Raw genomic sequence first — 23,978 nt, 5'->3', positions numbered from 1 at the left:
CGGGGGTTCGGGAATATAGTGCTGCCTCACAGTTGGGGCTGAGATTTGATACTACAATTTTCTGGGCTTGCAAGATGCTTAGCACTTAGAGCCCAGTTGGAGCAGGTGCAAAGCAAATTTTCCGTTGTTAGGAAGGGGCAGGAGAGGACAGAGGAGCCAGAAGAAAGCTGACGACTATTTCTTTCACGGTAAGCTCTTCTCACGGGGCCATGCTTCAAAGTTAGAAAAGCAGTTACTAGCATCCATTTTTAATGAAACCGTTACTAAAGCCAAAAGAAAAATGTCCATTACACCCACGTCAGTTTTTGTGCCTCAAGTAGAGACAATATTTTATTTCTTACCATATTTGAAATAATAAAAAATTTTCAACAACACATATTGTTTGAATTCAGGGAGTATCTTGGCTGAGGACCAGACGGGACGATGCTGAACTCCTTACCTCTTCTGTACTTGGCCCTGGGATCCCATTTTGGTGAGAGACTTCTGCCAGTCTCCTAATCACCCAGTCTTGCAACCTCAATTCCTTGTTTTTCTTTCAATTCCTACATTCAAATGAGTGCCCAGATTCGTGAGGTGATAACTATTTGCTTCCACGCCTCTGCCCTTCCTGGCTGTCTCACTCTGGCTCGGCGTTCTCCAGGACCACTCACGGGTACCTTGCAGCCCCCCCTTCCACCATATCCTCAGACATCACAGCTCCCAGCAGCCCTGCACTGGTCCAAAGCACCAGGGCTCATCACTGCCTGTGGGGCAAGCCTGACCCCTGAAAATGACATCCAGAGCCTCCCCCAACCAACTCCAACCTATCCTCCTCTCTCTCACACATATTCAAGAAATACTTGTTGAGCATTTGCACTGAGAACTGGGAAGAGGTGGAAAGTGATTAACATGTGTTCATGCTTTACAGGGGGAAGACGTATCCACAAATAGAACCAGTACAAGACAGAACAGATTTGTTAACACGAAGGCACAAAGTGCCCTGGGAGTGGATGAGAGGAGGGTGGTTAATTCTTATTAGGGATCCAGAAAAGGCTTCCCAGAGAAGGGAGCATTTGAGCGGGACTGGGCTCATGCTGTTTTCACTACTTGCAATTCCCTCCTGCCTCACACTTCATCCTCCCCTTAGCGAAACAGCAGGGGTAGAGTCAGGGAGGAAATACCAAGCAGTGAGACCAGCACAGAAGATGCTCGAAGCAAACTAAGTGCAGAGGGTTTTCTGTTCCATTTCCACTTCCCCTTCACGATCCAGACCCACTGTATTACTTGCTGAATACCAGCTGCTAGGCCTTCCTCTGTTCAGACAGTTCACCGTTTCCACTCTGCCTCATCTCCAATCCTGTAAAAATCTGACCACTTTTTCAAAGCTCACCTCAAATACCAGTTCCTCACTGAAGCCCTTCCTGACCAGCAGAAGTCACCTCTCTGGCTTCTTGCTCCCCGTGTTACTCTCTGTACCTCTAATATCGATTTTTTATATCATTTATACAGAAAACTCTGATAAAGGACTCAATGTCTCAGGACTCCCACTGGCCAAACCTGGGACAACACAAAATGGAATTAAGACAGTAACATATCATACATACTACAGTGACTTTTTAAAAAACCCAATTCCGGGAGTCAAACCAACACTAAATACACATATAAATAAAGGAGGAAAAGGAAAAACTTCATCTTAGAGTAACAATTAATAAATACGGGAAAATTACAGAGTTAGAAAATCACTATTTTCAACCATCATAATAATGATGGATTTAGGCAAGAATCAGCAATGGATGCTAAAACCATCGGTGACAGTCAGTTGGGGAACAAAATACTTACTTATTCTTAAACTCTGTCCTTCCCTATTACTCTATTTACAGAAAGTAAAACGGAATATTTACAGTAGGGAAGTCGGGCAGACACGTCCTCAGTCAGGTGATCAAAGTAAACAACACTCTGAGTGTTGTTAACTCAAATTGACACAAACTGAGTGATACAAACTGACACATGTGCCTCATGTACGAGATACACAGCACTAAGGACACACAACTTCTGTGGGAGTCCTGCCCCAAGTGCATACATAATGTGGACCTAACAAGATGAAACACTCAGACAAACCCAAGTTGAGCGGCATTCTCAAATTACCTGCCTTAAACTTTTCAAAAATGTCAAGGCCACGAAAGACAAAGAAAAACTGAGGAGATTAAAGGAGACCAGATTAAAGGAGACTAAAGAGTGACAACTAAACGCAGTATGTGACTCTGGATCAGGTCAAAACAAAACTGCCATGAAGGGGGCGCAGTGGTTGAGAGCCCACCTGCCGATGCAGGGGACACGGGTTCGTGCCCTGGTCCGCAAAGATCCCACGTGCCGCGGAGCGGCTGGGCCCGTGAGCCATGGCCGCTGAGCCTGCGCGTCCGGAGCCTGTGCTCCTCAACGGGAGAGGCCACAACAGTGAGAGGCCCGCGTACCGCAAAAAAAAAAAAAAAACTGCCACGAAGGACAGCATTTGTGTCCTTCAACCAGGAAGGACGAAGCAGATTAATCTAGGGCTCACTTTTATTAAAACACGAAAAGGACCAGAAATTTGTTCTAAACTCCAGAGTCCAGACAAAAGATCTGTTTAGGTTTCCCTTACCTGGTAAATTTGTTGGAATATCCTCATTTCTCCAGCAGGGACAGACCCAGTAAGGAAGGTGTCTAGCCACCAAATTGCAGTCCCCAAATGCTGTCATACAAACCAACTTTTATTTCCCCCTTTTCTTATATCATGACTGTGGAGGAACAGACGTTTGTGGAAATGAGAAACAGTCATTCGGGGTTAGTGAGGATAAGCACATTGCAGTCGAAGGCTTGTAGACCTTAAACATATGTTTAAAAGTGCACGCTATACGTCCCACCCAATCTTTGTGACACAATCTTCTTAAAATGGCAGGAAAGGGGCTGAAATTATTTTTAAAGACTTTCTAAAAGGATTTAAGCAAAATAATTTTATTTTTAAGCCTCAGTTAACAACAACAGCAATGAAAACTAAATTAATCAGAAAGTCCCATTCCTTAGACATTCTGGTCAATCAAGGGGTTTTTAAATACAAGTCAACAAAGCCAATTTCTTTTTTCTTTACCAGAGCACGTATTCATTTCCTCATTTCTCTTTTTCTTTTAGATGCATCTAATATGATGACTATGAAGATAGAGCCTAAGTATATATGAATTAGGTAGCAATTTGAAATCAATTTAGAGATCACGATGGAGACCTCTACCGAATAAAGTCAGATTTTTAAAATTTTCTTAATTAAGTGGAATAAAGAGACATAACTAACAAATCCCCATCCTTCTCTCCTTCCATGCTCCCTCCTCAAGCCTCCTCCTATTCCATTCAGTTTCTTGAACTCCTTTGTTCCCTCTACCACAGGGTCCTTGCACCTGCTCTCCCCACTAGCTGCCCACCTACACCCGCTGCCACCATAGCCACTTTGCCCAATTAACCCCCTCTTCTCTTTGTCTTGATCTCACATCAGTCATTGTTTCTAGGGAAAGCCTACCATGGCTTCCTTGGCTTTGTGACTTCAGCTAGGTCATTTCCCCCTTATCATTTGTTCTCACAAGTCCATATACTTCCCAATCTTGATTCTTACACTGCTGTTATTTTATATCTATTTATTAATTATTCTTCCATATTAGACTGGAAACTCTCTGGGTTTTTCTCCACATTCTATTTCCTTAGTGCAGGGCACATAATAGATGATCAAATACTTGATGAGTGAATAAAAGGGCAGTGTTAGCTTTAGGTCATCTAGATAACAATAACAGCCATTCATTTATTCACAAATAACTACATGCCTGTTATTTGCCAGGCAGGGCTCTAGAAGCTGAGGTTCTATCAGTGAACAAGGAAAGCCTCTGTCCTCATGAAGCTTCCATTCCAATGGTAGGAGACAGAAATAAACAAGAGAATTCAGAGCATGCTAAGTGGTACAAAGTTCTAAGGATAAAAGTGAAGCTCAGGACCTAATGAAACTTAAAAGCTTTTGCACAGCAAAGGAAACCATAAACAAGACGAAAAGACAACCCTCAGAATGGGAGAAAATATTTGCAAATGAAGCAACTGACAAAGGATTAATGTCCAAAATTTACAAGCAGCTCATGCAGCTCAATAACAAACACAAAAAAACACAAACAACCCAATCCAAAAATGGGCAGAAGACCTAAATAGACATTTCTCCAAAGAAGATATACAGATTGCCAACAAACACATGAAAGAATGCTCAACATCATTAATCATTAGAGAAATGCAAATCAAAACTACAATGAGATATCATCTCACACCAGTCAGAATGGCCATCATCAAAAAATCTACAAACAATAAATGCTAGAGAGGGTATGAAGAAAGGGAACCCTCTTGCACTGTTGGTGGGAATGTAAGTTGATACAGCCACTATGGAGAACAGTATGAAGGTTCCTTAAAAAACTAAAAATAGAACTACCATACGACCCAGCCATCCCACTACTGGGCATATACCCTGAGAAAACCATAATTCAAAAGAGTCATGTACCACAATGTTCATTGCACCTCTATTTACAATAGCCAGGACATGGAAGCAACCTAAGTGTCCATCGACAGATGAATGGATAAAGAAGATGTGGCACATATATACAATGGAATATTACTCAGCCATAAAAAGAAATGAAATTGAGTTATTTGTAGTGAGGTAGATGGACATAGAGTCTGTCATACAGAGTGAAGTAATTCAGAAAGAGAAAAACAAATACTGTATGCTAATACATATATATGGAATCTAAAAAAAAAAAAAAGTCATGAAGAACCTAGGGGCAGGACAGGAATAAAGACGCAGACCTACTAGAGAATGGACTTGAGGACACAGGGAGGGGGAAGGGTAAGCTGGGACAAAATGAAAGAGTGGCATGGACATATATACACTACCAAATGTAAAACAGACATATTTTACATGGACATATATACACTACCAAATGTAAAACAGCTAGTGGGAAGCTTCTGCATAGCACAGGGAGATCAGTTCGGTGCTTTGTGACCACCTAGAGGGGCGGGATAGGGAGGGTGGGAGGGAGGGAGATGCAAGAGATATGGGGATATATGTATAGCTGATTCACTTTGTTATAAAGCAGAAACTAACACACCATATAGTTTATGGTGTATACAAAGCGATTATACTCCAATAAAGATGTTAAAAAAAAAAAAGTGAAGCTCAGTTGTGGGAGAGAAGAAGGGCAAAGGTAGAAGAAATGACTTGCTGGCCAGGGAAGGTCAGATCACCCAGAGCTTTGTAGGCATTTACAAGGATTTTAGCTTTGGTTCTGAGTGAGAGAAGCATGGAGAATTTTGAGCAGTGTTTACAGCAACATAGCCTTAGGTGTTAAAAGGATCACTTCAGCTGCCATATGGAAAGTAGACACGGTTAGGGTAAGGACTAACAAAGCAAAGAACACTGGCAACAGTCTAACACTGTGTGCTTAGATACAGTGGTTGAAGTGGACATTATAAGAAAAGTCAGATTCTAGATATATCTCCTCATGGAAGTATAATTGACATACACATTATACTAGTTTTGGGTGTACAATATAATGATTCAACATCTGTATCCATTGGGAAATAATCACCACAATAATTCTAGTTACCATCTGTCACCACAGAGTTACAAAAAAATTTTTTTCTTGTGATGAGAACTTCTAAGATTTACTTTCTTAGCAACTTTCGAATGTATTTTGAATATATTTAGATATATTTCGAAGGGAGAATGGATAAGATTTGTTTCCTATTTTGATATGGTATATGAAAGAGAACAAAGAGTAGTCACATGTGTGGCTGAAAAAGGGGAAAGTAAGGACATAAGAGGGCTAAGGACTAGTGAAAAGCGGCAAAAACAGTAAATTGTGGTCTCAGTGGGGCTGAAGGATTATAGGGGTTGGGAGAGTTGATCTGGTGAGCTAGGAAGACAGAAGGAAGTAGCCACATGGGGGGTAGGATGATTAAAATTGAGACAGAGAGTTATTGCTAGTGACAATAACAAGATCTGATGAACTTCCACATTCATCAGAATCACAAAAAGGAGCTTCTTAAAACAGAGATTTCTGGGCCCCAGCCCCAGAGTTCTGGACTCACTAGTCTGTGGTGGGGTCTGAGAATTTATATTTATAACTAATTCCCAGGTGACGCTGATGATGTTGGTCCAGGGGGCCACACTTGGAGAACTACTGTACTGGAAATATGATTATGGGAGAAAATGGGGAAAGTGAAATACCTGTCAAGATCTCTGAAGGAGAAGAGGTAAAAACTGAGAGAAATGTACAAAAAAACCACATAAAATTATGACAGCAGTAGTATTGGAGCGAGTGACAGTGAGGCAGGAGCTAGAGTCTTCAAGGACTGGCAGAAGGATGCAGCAGGCTGTACAGGACAGCAAGTAATGCTAGCAGGTGGTGTCTGATGGACTGAGCTTCAATGCTGAGGATTTTTAAGAGAGTACGCTGAGAAAATGGTCCCCAAATATCAGTGAGACGCAAGAAGACTTCAAGACATCAACAGCACCTCCAGCACCAGTTGTATGAAAGGAGAGGACTGCAGGGGACGCTATAAGCTCCTGGAAGAGCTGTGTCTCTCTACTAAAGCAAAAGGGGGATATTTGGAAAAGTGGTTGACAATATAGATTTCGCTAATGATGAATCGTTCGTTCCACAGGGCAAAAATAAAATGGTGTCTGGAGTTGAGGAGAGTAGGGGATGGTGTCAGGTTAGGCGGTACACAGAGAGGGCCTTAGAGGGATGAGAGTCTAGGTGATGAAGGGCCTCAGGCAGCAACACAGTGTGTGTAAAGAGCTAAAAATTGTGTGCAGCAGTTGGGATTGGAGAGTGGGGCAGTGATGAGTGGAGTTTTACCCCAAGCACAAAAAGCTCTATGGATTCTGTCTTCCCTCTGGTCAATATCCAAGTTAGGGAAGAAGCAAAGTTGCCCGGAACTACAGTTGCTCCAAAGCCCCTTTCCATCTGGTAACCATCCAGTGTTGGAGTCTGAACCCAGGTCTGTCTATGGCACTTGGTTACACTCTTCACCACGTGACCACATGCAAACGTCTCTATATCTGAGAACCATATACACAATTATTTTCTGTACAAATTAAAATACACACATTGTACAGAATTCAAAAATCTCATTATTCAGCTCATTCCCTGGTATCTAGTTCCCTTCCTGAGGGGCAACCACTGGCATCATGTCAAGAATCATTCTCTGCATATACAAAAATGTAGGTATACGTTCTGTGACTTTTTACATAGATGGTAGCATCCCAACCCACTATTCTGTGCCTTGCTTTTCCTTTTACAATATTTTGGAGATAATTCCATATCACTACATAGAGTGCTACCTTACTTTATTTAAAGCTGCCTAGCTTTCTTCCTACAGATGAACCTCAATTTAATTAACGAGTTCCCTGGGGATGAGTATTTAGGTTGTTTCCAATCTTCCTTTACTGCAAATACAGCTGCAATGAGCGTCATTTTGCATCTATTTACATAAAACTGCAGGACAAACTTCTAGAAGTAGAAACACTGGGTCCAAGGGTATGTACAATTTAGAGTGCACATTCCCAAATCACTTGCCATAGAAATTTAGACTTGTGACTGAAAAAAAAAAGTAAATGCTAGAGTAAAAGTAACTGATCTTAAATCCTGGCTCCTCCATTTGCCAACTGTGTGACTTTGGGTTATTGTTTAACTTCTCTGTTCTTCAGTTTCCTCATCTGTAAAATGGGGATAATAAGAGTGCCTCTCACAAACTGTGATGATTAAATAAGTGTAAAGTACTTAGAAAAGTGCATGGCACATAGTAAGTACTCAGTTTACCTATTATTTTTACTACCAATTTACAAGGGTGTTTTCTTACACCCTTGTAAATTTTCAAAATTTTGATCTTTGACAATCTGAGGGGTGAAAAACCGCATATCACTCTAATTTCAATTTACATTTCTCTTATTATGAGAGAGGCTGAGAAACTTTGCAAATGTTTAAGAGCTACTTATATTTTTCCATGAACTGTCTGTTTATATCATTAGCCAATTCTTTCTTTGTACTGTTTGTCATGTTAATTGTAGCAGTGCTCCATACAGTATCAACCTTTTACTTGTGTGAGTTACAAATATTTTTCCCCGCGTGTCATTTAGTCTTTTAATTTTATTTATGCTGTTTTCTCTATGTCAAACGTTTTCATTTTTATGTGCCTATGGTTGAAATTATCACTTCTTTTATGGTTTCTGGGTTTTGTGTCATATTTAAAAGCTCCCTTTGTGACAAAAAAAATCCCCTATATTTTTCTAATAATTTTATGGTCTCAATTTCATATTTTATTTAATACTATCTGAAATTTATTTTGATAGATGATACAAAATTGGGAGTTGACTTTACTTTTTTCCAGGTGGCTATCTATCTGTCCCAACATAACTCATGGCATAATCAGTCTTTCTCCTACAGATTTCAAATGCCACCCTTAGATATACTAAATTTCTGGATGTATTTGAATCTCTTCTTGAGTGTCTAGTCTGAGATCTATTGATTTATTCATATGCCAGTATCATAATGTCTTAAATATTATAGTTTCATAACATGACTTAGTAGCTGATAGAGTTCCTTACTACTTTTAAGAATTTCCATGTCTATTTTTACACATGATCCTTAAAATCAGTTTGTCTAGTGTGAAAAAATTCTCCTGGTATTTTATTTGGATTATGTTAAATATATATTATCTTAAGGGCTGTTAACACTTTTATGAGATTCAGTCTTTCTTTACAGAAACATGGTATGCTTTTCCATTTTAAGTCTCCTGTGTCCCTAAGTACCATGGTAAACATTTTTCAGATAAATGCTGAATAAGTCTAGGTTTTTCACCTTTTTTTGCTGCTGCTGTCAATATGTTTCTAACTCCATCTCCTGACTCTTGATGCCATATATCAAAACCATTAGATTTCTACACCTAGCACTTAATTTTCTCATTGTTCATCATAGATTTTCCCTTATTCTCTTGGATTTTCCAGTCTAATAGTTATTTCATCTTCAAATAATGGTAATTTCCTCTTTCCAACTGTCACACAAATTCATGTTCTTTTCTAGTCTACTTGCATTGGTGGGTTTCACCAGAAGAATGTGACCAACAGTGCTGATGAAGGATACTGTTGTCAGTTTCAAAATTTAATGGGACTCCCTCACATGTTTCTCCTATTATAGGCTTTAAAATGAGATATATATTTATCATGTTGATAACACAGCCATCTATTCTTATTTTATTAAGGGTTGTTTGACACTCATAAGTAAAATCAATCTATACTTTTCCTTCTTTGGACTTCATTGTCAGATGTTGGTATTAATTTCATGCAAGCTCTAGAAATAAAATCTGGGAGTTTTCCATATTTTCCTATGCTCCAGAATAATTTAAATAGTATTGAAGTTTTCCTGTTCCTTAAAGGTATGGTGCACACCCCTGTGAAAATATAAGAGTTGGTGCTTTTTTTAGGAGTAACCAAAAATTTCTGCTTCTTTGGTGATAACTGGTCTTTAACATTATCTATGTCTTCTGGAGTCAGTTTGGCCATTTTTATTTTCCTGGACAATGTGTTCATTCATTTCATCCTGCTCCTAAGAGGCAGCCCAGGTTGCCTGCTGGGTTCTAAATATCATCCTCCTATTGAGTAGTAGTAGCAACACTATTTCCCCCTGATAATCAGAACTGATCACCTTTGCCAGCAGAGCAACTTTCATTATTAATTTTTCACTTGCTGGTTCAGTGATATGGTTCAATAATGTGGCCAGGTAGTTTTCAAAGTCCAATTCAATTGAACCACTGTCATGTTCCTATATGAAAGTATTCTTTTAAACTAAAAGCTCTAAATCAGCAGAGTTCAAAGTTGTAGAGGCCAGAAGCAAAAATATTATGAGTGGGTCACAAAAGATGGAGATAAGAAATGACACTTCTACCTTAACTCATTCATTAGTCCATAGACCCATGTATTCTGTTTATGGAACTAAAAACTACTTTAATATCACAAGATTTAGTCTCCCAGGTGGAAGACAATATTATAAAATAGGAAAAATGGTAAGACTAGTGAATCCCATACTTGTCAGCCAACTGTTTCACTATTTTTGATGTGAATGAGTCCCTTGATCAAAAGCAGTATTGTATAGGATGCAAATTCACTGAACACGGCATTTAGTAGGGCCACCAATGGTAGTGTTGGCAGAAACATGGTGGACAGGAAATGCAAATCCATACCAGAAGTAAGCATTCATAGCAATGAGGCCAAGCCACTGACCTTTCACAAAGGAGAGGATTCAATGTATCAACCTGCTACCAAGTGGTGGACTGGTTGCCCTGGGATATGGGGTGTATCCAGGGCTCAAGGCTGATCTGCTCGCAGGCAGAGTACTCAGCAATGGTGGTAGTCAAATCAGCCTTGGTGAGCAGAAGTGCTTATTGCTAAATCCCTGTATTTTTCTCCTTCCTGCTTTAAGGCCACTTTGTTTATATGTTCATTGTGCAAGCCCTGGGTTTGCTCTGAAAAGATGCTGACAAACATCTATAGAATGGAGCATCTTACCTACCTGGTTATTTCCTGGTTATTTCTAGAGAATAAATTTTCTTTGGTGAGCATTTACATAAACACAAATCTCATATTCTGTTCTTATTCTGTGAAAGTCATCCATATACTTTTGCTTTATACATCTTTGCCACCAACCCTCCAAATTTTTACTTCCAACTATTTGGCCAAGCTCTTCGCCACTGTTCATGCATTGAGATACATCAATCCCCGTGGCCATCACTCCTTAACAACTAGTGTCAACTGTTTGAAGTTCTGACTACCAGAAGGATCTCCCTTCCCTACTATCTTTTAGGAACACCTTGAGTGGGGCTGTAATGCTTCAGGAGCTCACTTCTATTATACCATGCAGAGCTGTCTCTGAACTAGGCCCCATTTAGTTCCCTTAGGCAACTGGTCAGAGAAAATGTTTCATGAGGCCATATATGTGGGGTGACGGGGAAAAAAGCAATCAGCAACAGTTGTAGGCCACCAGCACATTTGATGCCCTAGAACCTTCTCCTCTAGCCCATTAATAATATTATCTGTATAAAACAGCTTTCTATTTAAAATAGCTAGAGTATTTTATGTTTTATATCAACTGAACTTTGATCAATACAAATGTTTAATAGACATTTCAAATTTAACATATTCAAAACTGAAATTCTGCTTTTCCCCACCAAACCTGGTCTGTCTACCCACCATCTTCCGCTTCTCACTAAATGACAACTTCATCCTTCCACTCACTCCAGTCAGAAACTTCACTTTACTTTGAACAACTACTTAAGCATTTACCCTGCCTTTCTAATATGCACTATACTCCTAGCTAACCAAACCGTACCAGTTACAGAAGCAACATCATTTTTTAAAAGAAGAATAGCACTCATTTAGGAAGAATGGTTGAATTAGAAAATCTCCATGATCTACCCCTAGTTAAATAATCAGTTCAGGCAAGGATAATCAATGCATGTTAAAACCGTTAGATGAAATATTTACTGAGGACTAGACATTTCCTCGGTCCCTGAGTACCACCCAACAAATTATCCGCTAGTTTCAAATAGAGACATTGCAATGGAGGGATCAAGCTTTTTCACCTCCTTGATTCAGGGATCAGTCTTAGCCTTGGGGAAGTCATCTTGGCCTCATTAACAGTAGGGAAGTCAGACATTCATTATGTACCACCTGAGATGATAAAAAATGAGTACCCATACCACTTATGAAGTATCCTTGCCCAAACTTTATAACATAAATCTAATTAAGTCTTTAGATTGAAAATCCAGTTTCTAGTAAATACAGAGAATAGAAGAACAAGTTAAATGATGCCCCCAGGAAACAATCAGATAGGGGCATAGCAGTACTGCTCAAAGTCTGTGGTCTCCACAATGACACCCCCGTATCACACAGCAGCTCATTAGAAAGGCCCACACCAGATCCACTGAATCAAAATTTCTGGGAGTAAGGACCAATAATCTTTATTTAAATGGGCTAAATGTTTCTTATGAACACTAAAATGTCTACAGGACAAATAATCCAGTCTCTTCCATAAGTCAGTGTCCGAGAGGATATAAAAGATGAGGAAGAGCATGTTGTAGTGTTGTCGTTTAAATGCATTTAATTGACTGGACACTGATGGTTACAAATCAGCTATAAAAGACATTCTGGAAAACAGGGGGGAAATTTCAATGTGGACCAGGTATTAGATCATAATAAACAACTATTGTTCATTCATTTTATAGGATAATGATATTTTGTTATTTGTAAAATTTCTGTTTTTAGAGATGCATACTGAAATATTTCTGGGAAAAATATAATGATGTTTATAATTTACTTTAAAACACATTGACAGAATAAAACGTTTGAAGTCACTATGGAAGAATGTTAAGAACTATAGAATCTAGGTAACAGAAATACAGAAAATCTAAAAACATTATAATGGGCACCTTGATGTTTGATAATTTTTCATAATAGAGTAAAAAATATCTTGATGTCATCCTTGAATTTTTTTTTCAATATCCCCCGTATCCACTAAGTCAGTAAATCCAGTCATTTCTATCTTCAAAAACAAATGCAAAGACCAACCACTTCATACCATGTCTCCCGCTCCTACCCTGATTTAAGCCACCATCTCTTGCCCGGATTATACTAATTTCACTTAACTGGTCTCCTGCTGCACCCACTCACCCACTCGCAAAATCTACTCTCTACTTGGCAGCCAGAATATCCATTTTGAAAGTAAGTCAGACCATGTCGCTCCTCTGCTTAAAACTCCCCAATGAGCCCCCATTCTTCTCAGAATAAAAGTAAAAAATCATACAAATCTTGCAAGATCCTTCATGGCTATTCCCAGCCACCTCTGTGACGTCATTTCCAATTATTTGGCTCCCTGTTGACTTTACTCTGCACGTTGACTCTACTCTGCACAAGCTTTCTTGCTCAAGCTTTTGCACTTACTGTTCCCTCTGCTTGGAACATTTCCGTATCCATATGGCTCCCTGTTACTTTCAGCTCTTTTCTAACACTTCACAGCCCATGAAGTCTCTTCCTTGACCACCTGTGTACATTTCACATCATAAATATATTTGACATTTTTTTCAATTCCCTCTTCTTATGAATTAAATACTTGTGTCCCGCCCCCAAATTTATATGTTGACATCCTAGTCCCCCAATGTGAGGTATTAGGAGTTTGGGCCTTTGGGAGGTAATTAGGTGATGAGGGTTGAGCCCTTATGAATGGGATTAGTGCTTTTATAAAGGAGACCCCAGAGGGCTCTAGCTTTCTTTCTGCCATGTGAAGACACAAGAAGAGGGCTCTCACCAGAACCTGACCATGCTGGCACCCTGAGCTCAGACTTCAAGCTTCCAGGACTGTGAGAAGTAAATTTCTGTTATTTATAAGCCACCCTTTCTATGGTACTTTGTTATACCATCCCAAACAGACTAAGACACTCCACTACCACTAGAACATAAGCTACTTGAGGTCAAAAACTTTGTGGTTCTGCTCTCTGCTATATTACTAGCCCCCAGAATAGTATGTGGCACACAATAGAAGCCATATGTGTGTGTGTGTGTGTGTGTATTCTTTTTAAAAATAAACCAAAAATTAAAGAAAAAATTATAAAATTGTAATTACAATTGCATTAAAGAAAACAAGAGATCAAGATTTAAGCAAAAAGCCTTCCTTTTAAAATTGCTGTGATATAAAGTAAGTCCAGAAACATAACCACTTACATTAATTCTTAAAGTAAAACAAAAAGACTAAGGCAAATACTTCACAAAGAACCAAAGATTTATCAACAGTAGGTTTTGCAATAGACATTTATATCCTTTGAAAGAAACATTTAGCATGAAAAATCAAACAACCTCTTATTGCTGCCAAGTTAAGCTTTTAAAAAATAATTCAATCACTAACTCATATTTACTTCCTATATATACAAATTTATGACCAGTAGAAGAATTTTTTAAGAGCTGGGGAAATCTTTTCTAAATTAAATTTACAGGAACAATGAAAATAAATACTAACCCTTTTGCTCAGAATTTAAAGTAAATTAGTTTGCCCTCCAAAAAAAAATCATCAGTTATTAAAAAATCAGAAAGTGGGCCAGAAAGAAACTGCCTTTACTGCACATGGTACTAGTTGGTTTTGAAAAACAACGTCAGTTGTCCCATCTTAGGCTTGGACTGGGAGTGCTGCCCTTCAGCCCCATCAGGGCACTTGTGTGCCATCATCTCACATGAATAAGGACAACGCAAAGAAGCAGGTAGCCAACAGGATGGTACCAGTGTGTAAAGATGATGACATACAGATGGCCAACAAACACATGAAAAGATGCTCAACATGACTAAATATTAGAGAAATGCAAATTAAAATCACAATGAGATATCTATCACCTCACACCAGTCAGAATGGCCGTCATCAAAAGTCTACAAACGATAACAGCTGGAGAGGGCATGGAGAAAAGGGAACTCTCCTACATGTGTGGTGGAATGTAAATTGACACAGACACTATCAATTTGCATTGAGGAAAACAGTATGAAGGTTCCTTAAAAAACTAAAAATAGAACTACCATATGATCCAGCAATCCCACTCCTGGCCACAATTCAAAAACCACAATTCAAAAAAAACACATGCACCCCAATGTTCAAAGCAGCACTATTTACAATAGCCAGGACATGGAAGCAACCTAAATGTCTCAACAGAGGAATGGATAAAGAAGATGTGGTACATATATACAATGGAATATTACTCAGCCATAAAAATAAATGAAATTGGGTCATTTGTAGAGACGTGGATGGACCTAGAGAGTGTCATCCAGAGTAAAGTAAGTCAGAAAGAGAAAAGCAAATATCGCATAAAAATGCATAAATGTGGAATCTAGAAAAATGGTATAGATGATCTATACCAAGGCAAAATTCACCAGGTGAGACTGTCAAATAATCTAATAAACCTATCTTCCACAAAAAGAACTGTAACAGTTAAGAAAAGAATTTGGAGACTTTGAAAACTAGGTTAGGAAGGTAAAAAAGAGGAGGAAGTTCTCTAAGTTTTATGAAATTTATTTATTGATTGATAAATAAAGAAAAAGGAGACATTTTAATTTCATTTGTGGGAAAATAGACATGCATCCTAGATCTCTTGCCCAAACAATAAACATTCTCATGTACTATAGAAATATAGTTCACTGTAAAGATTTATGTAAATTACTAGCTACAAAGAACTCTAAGGAAGACATTTTTAGAATGAGATGATGTGAAGCATCAGGCAGTCACAACCTTGCTCTTCTCTCGTCCAATTATGACAAACTGTTTAATATGAAAGCTGTATAGAGACACATAAATCCCCTGAACTCTTTGAAAAAATGAATCTGAAAGTGATTTTATCATTCATTCATAATTCTACAATAGTATAAGCATCCCCCCAAAAGATAATCCAAGATTAAACTATAGATATGATTCAACATTAATATGCAGCTGACTTGGTTCTCAGTCTTTTGGTAGCCTCTCAATTCAGACTCTAGAGTATAGACCTTTTTAGCACACCAGTTTGCAGTGAACAAGCAATGTAAAACAGAATGGCCAACTGTTCCTCCGTTAGTAACAAATGTGCTAATATGTACTAGTTTAAACTTGATCTATCAGTGAGTCAATGAACCATGAAGGGTGGGGGTTAATCAGGGTGTTCTCCAAACAAAGGCTCATGAGAGCAGTGGGGACGCCACTCCCAGACTCACATCTGTGCTGTTTTGAGTGCAGCATGATGGAAATGGCATGGTGTTCATCAAAATTAAGAGCCCAGAACCTTGTCATAGTCTTGCATATAGTCACAACCATTTTACACAGAAAAGCAACCAAATTGTTGCAAATCAAAAATCCATACACAGGAAATAAAGACCTCAGTTAGCCACAATTCTCAGGAACTATTAATATTAAACTATACCCAGTTAATGTGTAACAGTGATGGTAAAAACCTTTCACACATAAGATTTAACAACTTCCCAGCAGCACTCAGAGCTGGAAGTATTTTATATTACATGATATATATTTAAGTGCATCAATTTCACTTTATTATTAGCAAAAGCTAATTGATGCGCATCTTTACACATACCAATGAAAACAATCTAAATGCTATATAATCTACTTAAAGTAACAAACAAGCTCAATAACTTCTGAATGCACATGCAGCCCGCCAATGTGACATATCTCTATTTCTAAGAGTTGAAATGGACTGAGCAGCAATTAGTAGAAAGAATCACCTGCTGCCAGGAATAATCACCTCAATACTTCAGTATTTAAACAATAAGGGAGTTAAGACTATGTAGACAGAGCCAGGACAAACAGAAAGAAGAGAAAAAGAAAGAAAATTTAACAAAATATATCATCCATTTATTTTTACCAGATTTTTATAATAATCTTGATAAAATAAATTTTTATTTATTTTGTTCACTATATCACTTTCCCCAATACAAAACCCAGACTGAAAAGAAATACATGTTACTGGCTTCAGGAAAGTTTTTTATTCCCTTGCTCTGCTTAGAAGTTGACTACAGAATTAGTTAAAATAATTAGCATTTAAATATGACTAACTTTATGAAAATCTGATTTGATGAAATAATTGTACATTTAACCCTTCTAAAGCCATGAAATTATAAAAATATTAGAGAATAATTTAATAAACTTTAAAATTTTTTCATTGATTATAACTGATATACAATTTTATTACTTTCATGTGTACAACATAGATATGCGACATTTGTATATACTGTAAAATATTCACTGCAATAAGTCTAGTTATCATATTCAACATACAGAGTTATAAAATATCACTGAATGTATTCTCCATGCTGTACATTATACCTGAAAGTTTGTACTTCCTGCTCCCCTATACTCATTTCACCTTACCCCTTATACCCCTCCCCTCTGGCAATCATCAATGTGTTCTCGGTACCTATGAGTCTGGGTTTTGTTTTATCTGATTTTTTAGATTCCACATATAAGTAAATCACATAGTATTTGTCTTACTAGGACTTATTTCGCTTAGCGTAATACCCTCAATATCCATCCATGTTTTCGCAAATGGCTAAATTTCATTCTGTTTTTATGACTGAGTAGTATTCTGTTGTATATATGTACCACATCTTCTTTAACCATTCATTCATCAGTGGACACAGGATCTTTCCAAATCTTAACTATTGTAAATAATGCCATAATAAACACAGGGGGGCATATACATTTTCAAATTACTGTTTTTGTTTTCTTTGGACAGATATCCAAAAGTGGAACTGCCGGATCACATCACAGTTCCATTCTCAATTTTTGAGGTACCTTCATATTGTTTTCCATAGTGGTTGCAACATTTACATTCCCACTAACAGTGCATGAGCGTTCCCTTTTCTCCACATCCTTGCCAACATTTTTTGTCTTTTTGATAATAGCGATTCTGATGGGTGTGAGGTGATTATCTCATTGTGGTTTTGATTTGCATTTTCCTGATTATTAATGATGCTGAGCATCTTTTCATATGTCTGTTGGCCATCTGTATGTTTTCTTTAAAAAAAAAGCCTATTCAGATACTCTGCCCATTTTTTAATCAGAGTGTTTGTTTTTTTGTTATAGTGTGAGTTCCTTATAAATATATTTTGGATATTAACCCTTTATTGGATATATGATTTGCAAATATCTTCTCCTATTCAGTAGGCTGCCTTTGTATTTGTTGACGGTTTCCTTCACTGTGCAGAAACTTTTTAGTTTAATGTAGTCCCATTTGCTATCTTTGTTTTTCTTGCCCTTGCCTTTGTATTCAGATCAAAAAAATATATATCGCTAGGACCAACGTCCATGAGCTTACTGCATATGTTTTCTTCTAGGATATTTATAGTTTCACGTCTTACATCCAAATCTTTATTCCATTTTGAGTAAATAGTTGTATATGGTATAAACAGTGGTCCAGTTTCATTGTTTTGCATGTAGCTGTCCAGATTTCCAAACACCATTTATTAAAGAGACTGTCCTTTCCCCATTGCATATTCTTGCCTCCTTTGTCATAAATTAATTGACCATATAATGCATAGGTTTATTTCTGGGCTCTCTATTCTGTTCCATTGATCTATGTGTCTGTTTTTATGCCAACAATAGACTGTTTTAATTACTATAGCTTTGTAGTATACCCTTCTAACCTGCAAAGTTTATGCTGAAAAATTTGCCGATAGCCTTATGGGGTTTCCCTTGTATGTTACCAGTTGTTTTCTTCTTGCTACTTTTAAGATTCTCTCTTAACTTTTGATATTTTACTTATAATGTGTCTTACTGTGGATCTCTTTAGGTTCATCTTATTTGTAACTCTTCAGGCTTCCTGGACCTTGATGCCTGTTTTCTTCCCTAGAATAGGAATGTTTTCAGCCATATTTCTTCAAATAAGTTTTCTGCTCCTTTCTCTCTTCTCCTTCTAGGACCCCTATAATGCAAATGTTATTCTACTTGATGTTGGCCCAAAGGGGGCGTGTGTGTGTGTGTGTGTGTGTGTGTGTGTGTGTGTATACATGCTCTTTCTGGGTGAGTTCCATTGCTTTGTCTTCCAGCTTGCTGATCTTTTCTTATGCTTCATCCAGTCTGCTGTTGAACCTCTATATTTTTTCAGTTCAGATATTGTATTCTTTAATTCTGTCATTTCTATTTGGTACTTTCTTGTGGTATTTTCTTATGTTTTCTACCTCTTTATCGAAGTTCTCACTGTGTTTATCTATGCTTTTATTGAGTTCAGTGAGTATCTTTACAACCATTACTTTGAATTCCTTATCAGGTAGATTCCTGATATCTCCATTTCATTAAGATCTTTTTCTGAGGTTTTGTCTTATTCTTTCATTTCCTCATTTTTGCCTGACTCCTCTCTGTGTTTGTTTCTATGCATTAGGCAAAACAGCTACTTCTCCCAGTCTTGAAGGAGTGGCTTTTTGTAGGATAAAATCCCTGGGGCCCAGAAGTACAACTGCACCCCCACCGGCCACCAGAGACAGGTGCTCAAGGGGCATCCCCTGTGTGGGTTGCATGAGCTCAACAACTGTGGTGGAGAGAGTCCTGGCAGATTCCTGCCTCTCCAGTAGATGCTTTAAGATTAGTATTCACATGTGGTTTATGTACTTTTCAGACTGATGCTTTTGCATTGGAGTCCCTGAGTCTGCATGCAAGCCCTTCAAGAACAGGTTCTCCATTCCCTACAGCTCTGTGGTTCTCCTGGACATATTCCCCATTGTTCTCTAAGGCCAGATGTTTTGGTGGCCCATCTCTCCAGTGCTGTGCCCCGATGTGGGGCACAAACTGCTTGTTCCTCGGGGAAAAGTTCCATAGTTTTGAGATTCCTCCCAAATGTGGGTTGCTGTACCTGGGTTGGGATTTTGGCAAGACTGTCTCTGCCTCTTCTGTCTCAATGTAGCCCTTTTACCCTTTGTTGTGGAGCTGCTATTCATCTAGCTTTCAGGGTTTTATCAGAGAAAATTATTCCATATGTAGTTGTAGATTTTTTTTGTCCAGAAGAAGAGGCAAGTTCAAGATCTTCTTATGCCACCATCTTGAACTGCCTTCTCATGAACATTTTTTAATTCAATGATTTTATAAGTTAGAAGGCTTTTACAAAGTATCACCTCTGGATCACATATAAGTAAATAGGTATGACTTTTAAGAGAGTTTTTAGTTATCTGCAGGGCTCCAAAAAAAATCACACAGTCTTCAACACAGTCCTTGACTTACAATGGTTTGACTTATTATTTTTGTCTTTATGATGGTGTGACAGTGATATACATTCAAGAGAAACTGTACTTTGAGTTTTGAATTTTTATCTTTTCCCAGGCTACCAATACGTGGTAAAATATGCTCTCATGGGCTTCCCTGGTGGCGCAGTGGTTGAGAGTCCGCCTGCCTATGCAGGGGACACGGGTTCGTGCCCCGGTCCGGGAAGATCCCACATGCCGCGGAGCGGCTGGGCCCGTGAGCCATGGCTGCTGAGCCTGTGCGTCCGGAGCCTGTGCTCTGCAATGGGAGAGGCCACAACAGTGAGAGGCCCGCGTACCACAAAAAAAAAAAAAAAAAAAAAAAATGCTGTCATAATGCTGGGCAGTAGCATGTCTCAGTCAGCCACATTGTTCACTAGGGTGAACAATGACACACTTACAACCATTCTGTTTTTTACCTTCTGTACAATATTAAATGAATTACGTGAATTATTCAACACTTTAACACCTTGTGTTAGATAATTTTGCCCGACTCTAAGCTAGTGTAAGTGTTCTGAGCATGTTTAAGGTAGGCTAGGCTAAGCTATGATGTTTAGTAAGATAGATGTATTAAATGCATTTTTGACTTAAAGATATTTTCAACTTGTGATGGATTTAGGACACACCCCCATCATAAATCCAGGAAGATCTGTATTCCAAGAACATATGTTCCATTATAAAATGAAGGTTCCTGAAAAAGTTTATGTGCTATAATATATGTTGCCAAAGAAAAACCTGAGCTGAACGGTAGTGGAAGTGGTAAAAACAGATTTTATTAAGAACTATTGCAATAGGAGGAAAGAGACCTCAGTACAGAACAAGTCTTATTTCACTATACAGCATGAGAAACTGGGAGTTTACATCCAAGGAGCAAGATAGGGGTCAGTGGATAGAAAATTACTAAGAGGAAATATCAGAGGTAATGGGTATTCTGGCTAAACCGACCTAACAGGATTCTTTGTTGAAGACAGGCCAGGATGATCAGATATTACCAGGAAGACGGCAGAGAATGAGAAACCTGATCAGTTACTGTGGGTGATCAGATATGGAGGGTGGGGGGTCCTAGATTAACTGACTTAGCAGGGTCTTGCTAAGAGTGGAATTTACGAGGAAGTGCACAGATGGGCCTAGGAAAAGGTTCAGGAACCTGATACTTACATAAAATTAGCCCTGCATTATAAATGATAATCATAATGTGTTTCCAAAAGCTTAACATTTCAGTATAAGAAAACTGAGAAAGAATTCTGAGGGATACTCTCCATCAAAATGATACTGCTTTGGGACTACCATTTTGGAACACTATAGCAGCTGCCTGAAACCGAATTTTGCTGCGCGAGTTCTGGCCCAAGATGTCAGTTCTTCCTAAGTTTATTTATAAATGTAATGTGCTCTCAATAAAAATATCAAATTTTTTCTAGATCTAGATAAGTTGATACTAAAATATATATATAAAATTAACTTTCAAACATAGGTAGGAAACACTGAAAAACAAAAAAAAGATCTAAGAGAGAAACTAGTCCCACCAAATCCTGAAACATACTATTTACAAAGCCTTTTTAAATAAACCACTGGCATATGAATAGACAGACCAACCAATGAAATAGAATAGAAAGCCCAGAAATAGACCTGAGTTCATATGGGAATTTAGTGTATGATAAAGGTGTTAACTCAAAACTCTGGGACAAAAATAGACTTTTTAGTAAATGGTATTGGTACAACTGAATAACTATTTAGAAAAAAGGTCCATTTTATACCACACAAAAATTAACCCCAAATAGATTAGAGATCTAAAATTAAACTATGCAAGTCCTAGAAGAAAATATTGATGATTTTCTCTATAACCTGTGTATAAAGAAAGGCTTCCTACTATGATTCAAATACCATATGCAATAAAGAAAAAGAATGGCAAATTTAGCTACATAAAAATTTTAAAATAAAAACTTTGAATCACAAAATCACTAGAAGAAAAAGTCAGGAGAAAAATATTTGCAACATATATAACAGCAAAGGGCTAATGTCCCTAATATATAAAGAACATTTACAAATTGAGGGGAAAAAAGACCAAAAGTATGATAGAAAAATGGGCAAATAATACTAACACAATTCACAAGATATTAAAATGGACATTAGACATATGAAAAGGCACTCAACTTTACTCATAATTAAAAAAAATGCAAATCAAGACTCTATTGACACAACATATCTCACCTATCACACTGGAAAATTTCCAAAGCATGAAAGTACAGTTTGTTGGTGAGGCTGTATGGAAACAGACACTTTCATACATTGCTGGTAAACATGAAAAATGGCACAAATCCTATGGAAGGGAACTTGGCAATATCTAACAAATTTACAAATCTACCCTTTAATCCAGAAATTTACTCAAGATACAATATGTACAAAACTATTTATTGCAGCATTATTTGTGATTACAAATATTAGAAATAATCAAAATGCATAAGTATGCAAAAGCATTGAATAAAATATAGTACACACCACACAACAGAGTTTTATACAGATTTAAAAAAATAATGAAGCTCTCTATGAGGCAACATGGACTGATTTTCAGCATATGTAGTTAAGGTGAAAAAAGTAAAGTGCAGAAGACTTCATATTGTATGTTACTTTTTGTGTAACAAAGAAAATTTAAAAACATACATACAGGTCCAGAGACAAGAAGGTGGAGCAGAAGGATGTGAACTCACCTCTTCTTACGCAAACACCAAAATCACAACTAACTGCTGAACAACCATCGACAAAAAAACTCTGGAACCAGCTGCTGCTTCCAGGATGCTCCTTGGCTGGCCATGCCAGCCCAAGGGCTGGTAAGGTCCCCAGGTCTGGCCCACCACACCCGCCCATGGGAGCTGCTGCCACCACCGCTCAGGACCAGCTGTCAGCCCTCAGCCCTGTGGAGTTCCAGGCTCCCTTGTCAGCTGCACTGCCCCACCCTGTCCTGCCCCAATCTGCAGCACCTGGCTGGCATGCACGCTACCTCCCCTGGCTGAGCCTCCCACTGCCGCAGGACCACAGTGGATGTACAAGGTACTAGGACTAGATGGTGGACTAGAAGGACATGAGTTTACCTCTTCCTACGAAAACACCAAAATTGTAACTAATTGCTGAAAAACCATCGACAGAAAAATTCAGGAACCTACTAAAAAAGATATCCTACACCCAAAGACAAAGAAGAAGCCACAACAAGACAGTAGAAGGGGCACAATCGTGATAAAATCAAATCTCATACCTGCTGGGTGGCAACCCACAAACTGGAAAATAATTATATCACAGAGGCTCAACCACAGTAGTGAAAGTTCTGAGACCTATGTCAGGTTCCCCAGCCTGGGGGTCTGGCAAAGGAGGAGGAGACTCCAAAGAACCTGTCTTTGAAGGCCACGGAGGTTTGACTGCAGGAATTCCACAGGACTGGGGGAAACAGAAACTCATAATTTTGAAGGGTGCAGACAAGATCTCGTGAGCACCAGGAACCAGGGAGAAAAGCAGTGACCTCATAAGAGCCTGGGCTAGATATACCTGCTGATATTGGAGGGTCTCCTGCAGAGGCAGTGGGTGGCTGTGGCTCTCTGGGGGTACAAACACATTGGTGGCAGTAGTTCAGGGGATTACTGATTGGCATGAGCCCTCCTGGAGGCCACCATTTTCTCACCAAGACCTAGCTCCACACAACATCCTGTAAGCCTCCAGTGCTGGGATGCCTCAGGCCAAACAACCAACAGGGTGAGAACACAGCCCCACCCGTCAGCACACAGACTGCTTAAAGTCTTCCTGAGCACACAACTTCCCGTTAAACACATGCCCTGGAAAAGTCCTGCCCACCGGAGGGAAAAGACTTCACTCACCAGTGGGCAGGAACCAGTTGCTCTCACCAGGAAGCCTGCACAGCCTCTTAGACAGACTCATCCACCAGGGGGCAGGCAGCAGAAGCAAGATGAACTACAACCCTGGAGTCTGCGCAGCAGAAACCACAATCACAGAAAGTTAGGCAAAAATGAGACAGCAGAGGAATATGGCCCAGATGAAGGAACAAGATAAAACCCCAGAACAACAACTAAGTGAAGTGGAGATGGGCAATCTACCTGAAAAAGAATTCACAGTAATGATACTAAAGATGATCCAAGATCTC

The 23,978-nt window shown here is 38.7% G+C and overlaps 1 protein-coding gene across 2 annotated transcripts in view; it reads right to left on the bottom strand.

Annotated features, from left to right (window-relative positions):
• The window catches only part of CERKL (CERK like autophagy regulator), a 146,816-nt gene that overhangs the window by 35,844 nt on the left and 86,994 nt on the right, over window positions 1-23,978 (bottom strand). The gene's annotated exons all lie outside the window — the stretch shown is intronic.

Source organism: Tursiops truncatus, chromosome 7 (genome assembly GCF_011762595.2).
Source record: "Tursiops truncatus isolate mTurTru1 chromosome 7, mTurTru1.mat.Y, whole genome shotgun sequence".
In the NCBI taxonomy this organism is placed as follows: domain Eukaryota; kingdom Metazoa; phylum Chordata; class Mammalia; order Artiodactyla; family Delphinidae; genus Tursiops; species Tursiops truncatus.
This window is presented reverse-complemented; position numbering and strand designations above follow the sequence as displayed.